Genomic DNA, 10368 nt, shown 5'->3' with positions numbered 1-10368 from the left:
AGAGTAGGAAACCGGCCCAATATTTATGGTTTGAATCCCCATCTTCACCTGGGTGCTTGGACTTCATTATCATTTACTTTTCCATTGGCATGTGCTGCCTGCCCAGGAGCTGACACTTTAGGTCTGTGTCCTCAATCAACACTCTCCTTGCAGGCTGATTGCTGCCCTCCCTTTCTCCCTGCTTCTCCTGCCAGCAGGCTGGGGAGGACACAGCAATAAGACAGCATCTGAGGATGCGCCTATCAAAATGATGCATGATGTGAAAGATAAATAATGATAGTCACAAACTCCCCTCCTCTGCTGTCAGCCAGTGTGTTACAGTCTTTTTTGACTAAGGAAGTGTCCATCAGGATGTCTCTTTTCATGGAGTTACAACCTGAGCAAATCTCTGGTGGAGACCTTCAGCAGGGGTAAAACAGAGCCTGTGTTGTTGTGATTTATCTTCTTGTTTGGCACTGGCTACAAATATCAGAGTGAATTTGTCTCTTAGAAGTGCTGCACATATGTCTGTGTAAGAAATGTGCTCTACAATCTAGGTGGGAGCTGGTGGGGATCTTAATCTTCCACAAGCTGTGGTTCTGTCTCCATTTACCCAGAGGAGGTTCTGGAGCTTGGTTAGACAGACCCCAGCACAGCAGGCTAGCATGGGCAACTAGTTGGTTTTTGGCATCCAGGACACAAAGCAAGCTGCTAAAAATTCACTCTAATAAACTATTTTTGTTCTCCACCACAACTTTACAAGGAGATGTGGCCATGATAATGCTGGGTACCACAATTTCTACCAATCATTTCCTGGTGTGTACCAAGAACTTTGCTTCACTTTTCATGTATGAAAATTGTATTAAAAAGATATTATTCACTTCTGAAAAACAAGTAAAAAACCCAAAGCACAGTAATCCAGCAGCTGGTAAAACAGTAGCAATATAATTTAGAGAAGTGTGGTCTTCCAATTAGCTATGAGATTAAATGAAGCATTGTTTATTTATTGGCTTTTTTGGTTCACTTACCATGATTTGCATATAATCTAATATTGTGGAAACTCTTTGAGACCCCAGTAGAGTTCTTCATTTTGCTAGATGTATGATTCCTCTCCCAAATGCTTATCTAAGAAGTAGACACTGAACACCTTGCACACACTAATGAACTCACAACCTCCCTGATAGAGAGTTATTGCTTGATTTACCTGTGGGAAAATAAGATTAAATAATTGGCTCCAAATCAAGAGGAAGCCTGTGGCTGAGCTGTGACTAGCACCCAGATATCCTGAGTCACAGTCCAGTGCATTAACCACAAGACAGTTTTGTTGCTGACAGACTTTGGTCTGGTAGCAAGCCCACATTTCTGGAATGTATTCCCTGCAGAAATGCAATTAAGTATGTACTTGGCTACTTTTAAAAGAGCTTCAAGCCCCACCCCTCTACCCAGGCCTTCCACTTACTAAATCCCTGCTTCTCAATTTACTAGTAAAGCTACAGGTGGCCAAGAGGCCAGTCTGGAGCTATTTTTATGGTTGTTATATCTTGCTGAAAACAAACTCATTTTACAAAGAAATAATTTCAATTAAATGAAATGCATTTTGACATCAGAGAGTCTTGTCACCATTGTAAGTGTCAGCCTGTGATGGGTGTTGACTGGACGCAGGATCAGAAGCCTACCTGATCTCACCTAGGATGTGTCAGTGTCTAATAGACAGCTTCTATCAGCTTAACAAAAAAATAACTCCTTTTATTTTCATAGGAATCAAAGCAACTCTCATGATATCTTAATTTTTAGAGGATTTTTTTTTGGTGGAAGACCATTTTTACACCATTTTGATATTTGATGATAGGTTAATGCCTCAGAAAATGGGAATATTCACAAGTTTGAATTCCGGTGCATCAAAAAATAGTAATTTGCTAAATCAAAAGTGTATGTCCCTGTAAGAACTAAAATTTTTGCGTCTGTGAACAAGGAATTAGATACTCTCCTGCAGTTGTTGTACAGTCAAATCTTCCAATCTGTATGGAAAATAATAGCATCTTGAAGAGAAACTTTATTTTACTAAGCCCCTTTGGACACGGAAGGTAACGTAATATCTTTCGAGTAACTATTGTTCAAAATATCTGAAAATTGCAACACTGATCAGAGAACATCAGTGTGCCAACCCAATCAACATTTGGTTCTAATTAACCCTGTGTTTTATCTTTGGTATACTTAAAAAAAAATCTCATGCACATTTCACAAAACTAAATCTAGAGTCTGAATAGCTTTATTGTAACTCCACAAAACTCCATAAATGATTTTTGGGACCTGCCAGTCCCTTCAGCCATCCTTATCCCAAGTACTTTTCCCAAGTAACCAATTTTAGAGACACAAGCAAAGATAAAACTTTATTTAAAAAGACAAGTGCATAGATGCTTATTGCAGGCCTCCTGTATGCACTGCTGTATTTGTAAGCAAACACGTGCATGCATAGGACTGACACGCAACACATCTGCCTTCTGTAAGTATCACATAGGAGAAAATATATTTAGCAAGTAATGAGTAGCCTTCCTCTGCAGCTAACATAGCAACTTCCATCTGTGGTGAATTAGAGGCTATTCCAAGAAAAGATCCTGCATGAGTTTTGTCAGAAGAAATTCATTTGGTGTGTTGTAAAATCAAAACCAGAATGAGATGTGATTGCTGCCGAGTGGCTGGGTCACTCCTAATGTTGCCTTGATTCCTATAAACATGAAAAGGAACTTTGAAAAAAGAGACATCACAGCTCTGTGCAACTGTGCTGCTTTCACTGTCATAAAGCAGTATTAATCAGAGTTTGCCCAAGACAGCCTAACCGGGGTCAAGGGATGCTGGAATGGCACAGCCACATCTGCCAGTTCCACTCCTGCAGACAACAGGCTCCTTGTTTGCATGACAGCTCAGGGAAGCCAGCAGCTGGGATGCTGTTTAGCAGTGCCAAAACACAATGAATTTTGGGGTGTTAAAGTTTTACAAGAAATGCCTATTTTAAAAATCTTCCATTAGACATTGCAGCCAATAATACTGATAGATCTTTACATTCTACACAAACTATATAAGACTACTCAGATCAGATTTCTGTCATTCTGTGTATATAACACCATGTGCCCAATGACCATTTGTTCTGCAGTACAGAGAAATGAAGAACTTTCAGATAACATAAAATATTAATATTCCTAGTGTTTCTCATACCCACAGCTGATGTAATGCACAATCACAGCATTTACTGTAGATTCTAGATTTAACAATTTTGAAAATATGTAATTGGCTCTTACCAGGGTAGAATCATCTGTCTGGGCTTCTAGACAGCCCAGGAAGAGTTTCCTGAAAGTAGATCCTCTACAGACCCTTCAGGCATTCTTTAGGCCCTGAGCTTATCCCACAAGCCTAATGGATTTCTTTGTCTAAGAGTTTGCAAAATCCCTCACTGCCTGAGGAGCTCCTTTTTTGATCCCCACAAACCTGTAGGAGCCAGCTGAGAGCTGCAATGAGTGTGAGTGTGAAGGTGAAAGATTACAGAAAATACTTTTACTTCAATATTAAATTAAACAGTGCAACAGAGACGGAGTTCATTATTAACATGAAGTGGATTGTTAATTTTCATCTTGAATTCAAATACATTTCTATGAACAGCTGCAAGCTCAGATCGAAAGAGAATATCGAATTCAAATATTCTAAATGGAAGAGATGCATTACATAGCATTAAGGGAGGGATATTCACAGGGGAAGATGTATGGACTTGTGGTTAAAATTGGTCTTATTTTTGGAGCTGTGATGAACTTTGAGCCCTGACACAGAAATTTATTGTGACCCTCTCTGTGTCACTGTCTCCCTGTTCACTATTTTGTTATCTGTGATGGAAGAATCTCCCTGACCAGCTTTGTAGGGAGAGCCATAGTCTTATAAGTGTTACTGGTCTTTGGTTGTTTGATGTCTTCTTTTTCAAATTGAAAAAAAAAAAAAAAACAAACAACTAAATATGGATATTTTAAATGACAAAACAATTCTGAATTTTGTTTTAAAAATAGTTTTGTCCCTCACCCATCTTTTTTTGTCTTCTGAATGTAATTACAAGATTAGCTGCATGACTCCTCTCTAATGGGAGTCTGAAATTCTGCATGTTTTGCCCAATAAAAATTTAGAGAGAAAGGAAGTGTAAGAGAGGATGAAAATGTAGTTTAAATATTTTTGCTAATGCATTTATGCAACAGTTCAGACGTTAATATCATGTGGGGTTGCTAACAGCATATTTGCACTTGAGAGGAAAATTGTATGGATTAATTTGGACAGTGGCTTGAAAATACAAAATACATTAGGGAATAGTTTTTGAATCTATTTTTTTTTTTAAATCTAAGCTTCCTGCAAGAGTGTTAACCTTCCTAAAGGTGAAGGGAACCATAATATCACTTTGAATATGACACGAGAATGAAGGCAAATGTTGAACTCCTCCTCAGCAGTTGGTTCAGCAAGCTCTCTGCAGCAAGGTCTTGCAGAGCAGCCAGTACAGCTGAGATGGGGTGAATACACCTTGGAAAGCTTTCACTGACTTGTCTGGCTGCAGACTACATTGCAGCCAAAATGTGGGTTTTGTGGACCTTCAAAATCCCATAGAAAAATCCTGCTACTACTGCAATATTAGCAGCTGTGATAAATCTTCTTCCAGTATTTACATATGATTCTTTTGTATTTACATATGATTAATTTACACTTTTGTCATGTAAATACTGCATTCATTTGAAATTTCACCTGAGTGGGATATTCTGCTCCTGGCTAAAGCTTACCTCACTGTTGGTGAGTTGCCCAATCCTGTCTGTTAAGAGCCAGAAAGATCTAAAAATGTAAAAAAATCACAGACTAAGACATTTCTCAGTGGCCTATTTGAAGATCTGCATAAGCATGTGGTGAACTTTAGAGACGATCTTGAGTTTCCAGCATGTGTTTGAAGTTAAGGGCTTTACCCAGCTGTAACAATGCGAGTCAGGAAGTAGAAACCTGGCCTTGAGTAAACTAGTCAGGTTATGTTCCAGCATGATGTCAGGAGGGGTAGAGTTAAAATCTGCATGTGAAAGCAGCCAGGAACCAAGTACCATTATACCCTAATGGTGTCAGGTCAGCATTTTGGATTTCAAGATAAGATGTGGTTTCCCACACCCAGCACTGCCAAGCACCACTTTTTTTTTTTTTTTTTTTTAAATGGGAAAAATCTAGCCAGAGATCTTTCCTAGGTTATTATTGAACTGGAAAAATATGTTTGCTAAATACATATATGTATGCATATAGCTCTCTCTATATAACCATAACCCTAACTATATAATTCATTTGCAAATGTATATATGTATATATGTATATGTCTCTACCAAAAGTGGTGCCCTGAGTCAGCATCTAAGTTATCAGCAGAAAACTCTTTGTAAGCAGGGAACCACGGTAATTAACCTGAGCTTTCTGAAAGCATGTATCTCTATAGCCTTGTTATCAGGTAGTGGAAAGCATATAGAAATTACCTGATCTGGCATCTTGCATTTAACCATGAGTTCAGAAGTTTCTCCTAACAGTGATCCAAGGAACTGGACCTTGTTATAAGTAACCACTTGTGGTTGTTCAAACAAACACAACAAGCAACTTAAAATGTAATAATAGTATTTAAGTCCAAATTCTACTGTTATTTATTTTCAACACAACCCTAAAATTGATCCTGTGGTTGAAGCAACAGTGTGTTGCTCCATGTATGCCACACATTTCTGGTGTGACCTGGAAAAGACAGGTTTTCCCCTGCATCCTATGTCTAAATCAGGTGGAAGCCAGTGATTGTCTCACACATAATTTACTGGTGTAGGGACTGCCTTCTCCTATTGTAGCATGCAGTGTGATGAGACCTTCATCATAATGAATGGTTCTAAAGCATGCTAACATACTAAAACACTCTGTTCTAAAATTGGATCCTCCCCCTTGCAGGAAGTCAACTGACACTTTCACAATTGTTTTCTGAATTCTGAGCAAAGATGACAAGTCAAAGAGCATAGATTTCTCATTGAACACATATTCCTGTGTTTCAGCTTGGAATTGCCAAATAATGCACTTGTAACAAAAATCATCAGACATTCAGAAATAATATTCCAAAACACTCTTCTTTAGAGTCCAAATAGATTTCCTGAAGTATAGAAAGGTCGTTCTGAGTCAAGGTTAGAAAGAAAGATCAAGAAGCTTCCTTATGAAATTTTATGAAATAGTGACAGGGGTTTATTTTCACTCTCCTCACCAGAAAATATGAACTTTTTGCCCATACATAAATTTGTTTCCAGGGGGAAAAAACATGGAATAGTCCTAATAGCAAAAATTTTTGTGACTTTATTCAGAGCAATGCTTATATAGTGAATCTGTAGATCCATAAGATACAAAGAGATATAAAGCAAGACTCTTAAAGTCTCACTGTAATCTGGCAGTTTTAGAAAACTGAATAGCATTCTAGTACCTCTGTGAAAATGTTTCTCTTTGCTCAGCTTTATCTGACCCTCTGGAGTATGATTTATTTATAATCTTTCAGAATACTTTTATCAGCTGTCTTTTCTATTCTTGCCTATCGGTACCCAAAGTGGCTGAATACCCATAATGTGCACCCTCTTGGCCAGCACAGTAGGATTCCTAGAAATCTTGATACTAATAGAAAGCTTGCACATGGAACTGTGTCTTGATCACTGAAGCTAGAGTTCCATCCATCTCACCTAGCTGTACCTTGTAAAAGTGATACGTCTGGTCTAAATTACTCATGGAGGCTCTCTCGATAATTAATGAGCAGACACAGTACTTACAAAAGGGTATCTGTCCCATCCAAAGACATATGTCAGAGACAGATGGGATAAACTATGCTCTAGTGATGCTGGTCTCCTTTGACCACAAAGCATGAAATTAGATGTCTAATTTCCATGCAGTTAAAAGTAGGGGAGCATAAAAATCCTCTTTGGTCCCCAGTCTGTGTAAACAAAATATAAACCTTGAGGGAATGAAAGTAAGAAGAGGCTGTGGGCCACAGGATTCCTGTAGGACATTTTTCCTGTGGTGAATTTCTACCAACAGTGTCTGATTTTTCCGCACTCATTGCATCAGGATGTTTGGGAACAGTTGAAAGGGCTGTGTCTTAGGAGTCCTGGAAATAGGTGTACACGGCTGCTACTGGGAATGCAAATAATGATTTTCTTTACGTCACACTATGTACTGCATGGCTTCTGCCATTCAAAAACTCTGACCTTCAGTATATTTCTCCAACTCTGAAAGCAGCTGACAGAATTTTTGCTCCATACCTGATGGCTTGATGGATTCTTTGAAAATGAACCAATGGCAATTCACCGACAGTTTTACAAGATACACATATTCTGTCTTATTCATTATAAACAGCTGGAGTGAAACGTTTCTAATAAGCTTGGACTGACATAACAGTGATAAAGAAGCACAGAAAATGTGATTTTCTCTTAATGCTGAACAACTGATGTTCTTCCTACTTAGGAAAATAATATTTTTATATCCACTAATCAAAGCTTTCAAACTAACCTGGGAGTCAGTCACACAAATTTCATTGCTTTTACTATTTTTAAAAAAAGAGCGAGTCAGGAAAGATGTCAAATTTGTTATTCTCTTATCCATTCTTCCTGATCTAGTGTGAGAAACCACGTAGGGGATTGACTTCATCAGATTCCATTTCAACCATGAGTGGTGATATGGGTAATTTCTTGCTGTTCATGCACAGAATGAATCAAACTCTTCAGGCAGATCTTTTATGTGTTTTTTTTCTCAATCAGTTTTCAGATTGATATAGAAAATATCCCAAGGCCTAAGTCCTAAGAGTGTCTTGTCAAGAAGAGAAATTATTCTTTCATCAATTTTGGGTATGTTACCTTTAGGTTTTAGTTGAATGCTCATTTGCTTCTGTAACAAGGGAAAGTAAAAAGCCTCTTTCTCTCTGTTTTCTTGTACTGGCCTTTTTAATTTTTACAGTGTTGTACAGAACACTGATATCTGAGTGTTTTCCATGTTGAAGTTTTTAAAAATAATGGAGCACCTAGAGGCTTTCTGTAGTTTTTCTCTTTTCAGGATGAAATTTGTATTTTGAATAAACTTTCAGAATTTTAATTTACTTATTTCCTTAAACTGAGGGGGAATTTGAATTTGAGTGAAAAAAACTTTACATTTTTTAATTATACTGTTGAATTAACTAAAGTTTTAAGAGAAAAAATACTATGACTTCTAGGTAAAACAAAGATACAAGGTTTTAAAATCAGAATATCTTGATTACTTGTCTTTGTTTTAAACCAGATGCCTCTCTTTTTCTAGATACTGGTTCCTGAAGCTTTGACTGGCTGTTGTCATAACCAATTTTTTTAACCCTGGAAAGTATCCATTTTTATAAAAACCTTTACACCCATTCCAACTACTTCAACTTAGATTTTTGATATTTTATTTATTTGATTGTGTAAGAGGTGCTACAGGGAGTAGAAGGAAAAAGGAAGGAAGGGGCTTTACTTCTGCCCATTCCACCCCATCACTGTGCCTCAGTGTCATCCTCAGCTTTCTCTCTCCTATTCCATCAATATCATGTTCAAGCCATAAAATGTCCCCAGGACTTTCTCCATCCATACTCTTCTGTTGCCTTAAAAAAATTCCATCCCTAGTCTTCCATCAGAGCTTCTTCAGCCTCTGCTGCTAATTGCTAAAATGAGTCTTGAAGGACTTCTTTGCAGTCATTGATACTTCTGAAAAATAAATGTGGAAAGGAGTTTAAAACACTGGACTCTTACCATCTTTCCTATGTGGCTTAGAAATTAGTGAAAAAGAGTAGATTTTCTTCATCCATGGAATATATGAGAGAGGTTGATGAGTAAAAGTAAATTATTTTTACTGACAGATTTAAAGCAGTAAATTAAAGGAAGACACAAATAAGATGGTGATATTATGAAGGACAGTAGACAAACTAAATATAATAAAATAATAATAAAACACTGACATATACAGCACTAAAAGTGCCTATGCTTGGTAGCCATTGGACAAGCAGTAAATTTCAGGAAGCAGGCTAAGGCTTCATTATAAGGAACTATACTGTTTTATCTGCTAAGGACACGGAGCTCTACATCCACAACAAATGATTAGTCAGGAATTTGGCTTACACAGGAGAAAGTTACATGGAAAGCAAGGAGAATGATTCAGTGAAGTGACACATTACCCAATGAAAGAATTAAATAAATGACCACTTGACTGGGGATAATTCCTGCAAACCACACAGGACAGAATTTAGCCTTCTGGAATCCATTTCCACCTGGAATTTGTACATTAGTGCATGGGGAGACTGCTCACATGAGTGACTGGTGCTATACTGGCATCTCAGATCACTTGCATGCTAATATGATTGTCTTTTAACAGGCATGAATCCTTTCTTTGAGAGTAATAAAGCATAATAAAGATACAAGGCTATAGAATTTACATTTTCCAGGGAAGTGGCCAGTTGGCTTCATCTATATAATTCTGGTAGTCCCTCCTATTGTTTATGAGTTGACTTTATGAGACATAATATGTATGCAGCCTCCATAACAATTTATGATGGCAGTCACTCTGGCTGGCTTGTTTCTGCAGTACTAGTTTGGCAAGATGCTGTAGCAGAAGCAGCAGAGGCAGTGAAGTATTTCACTGGAAGTAAAGCTTTTCTCTTTCTGAGCTCTCAGAGAATAATCTGCAATGTTTCAGAGGTGATATGTAGCTTGCCCTTGATGCTGACTGTTCTGATGGGATCCTGAAGATATCTTCTGCAGCTGTAGGCAATAAACAATTTGTCTGGTCTTTGGCCCAAGTCTATTGCCCTGAACTTCCCAGACCCTTGCAAGGGCTGCAAGTAGACCCTGAGAGCACAAAAAGGTGAAATAGGAATGGCTGCTGCTGTCTTTGCCTCCTTCTACCAGACCAGACCCATTGCCAGCTTGGAAAACATCCTCTCTCCCCTTGAAAAGCTTATCCCACTGCCAGGAACAGGTACTTTTACCATTTTGCAGGTATCCCCACTTCTGGCTTTTTAGTAGGTGAAATACTTGGTTTGTATGTGCTTTTCTTAAGTGTTATTAAATGAAAGGCAGCTACAGGAAAGAAAAACAACCAGCAGCAACTTAGAGGTACCTTATTTAACCTATAGGAACCTGTTTGAAAAGCATGTGTATGCTGGCACTGATCTCTGACACAATTCACAAGGGCAGATTGGATAATTGACTTTGACTCCGTGCTGACATCCTACAGACTGCTAGAAGGTTGTTTGCATGAACAGAAGGCTTGAAGCAGTAGTGATATCCAGCAGTGATATCCATCTCTTTTCTCTGTTTCTCTTAATTTTTTTCCCCA

General features: G+C 38.1%; 1 long non-coding RNA gene across 1 annotated transcript; it reads right to left on the bottom strand.

Annotated features, from left to right (window-relative positions):
* Nucleotides 1-977: 977 nt before the first annotated feature.
* LOC137472011 (uncharacterized) lies at nucleotides 978-5760 on the bottom strand. The gene is made up of 3 exons (XR_010997967.1): nucleotides 5502-5760; nucleotides 4782-4830; nucleotides 978-1183 (listed from the first exon to the last, which is right to left on the bottom strand). It is a non-coding gene; the product is annotated as an uncharacterized lncRNA (long non-coding RNA).
* Nucleotides 5761-10368: the final 4608 nt, after the last annotated feature.

This window comes from Anomalospiza imberbis, chromosome 3 (assembly GCF_031753505.1).
Source record: "Anomalospiza imberbis isolate Cuckoo-Finch-1a 21T00152 chromosome 3, ASM3175350v1, whole genome shotgun sequence".
NCBI lineage: Eukaryota > Metazoa > Chordata > Aves > Passeriformes > Viduidae > Anomalospiza > Anomalospiza imberbis.
This window is presented reverse-complemented; position numbering and strand designations above follow the sequence as displayed.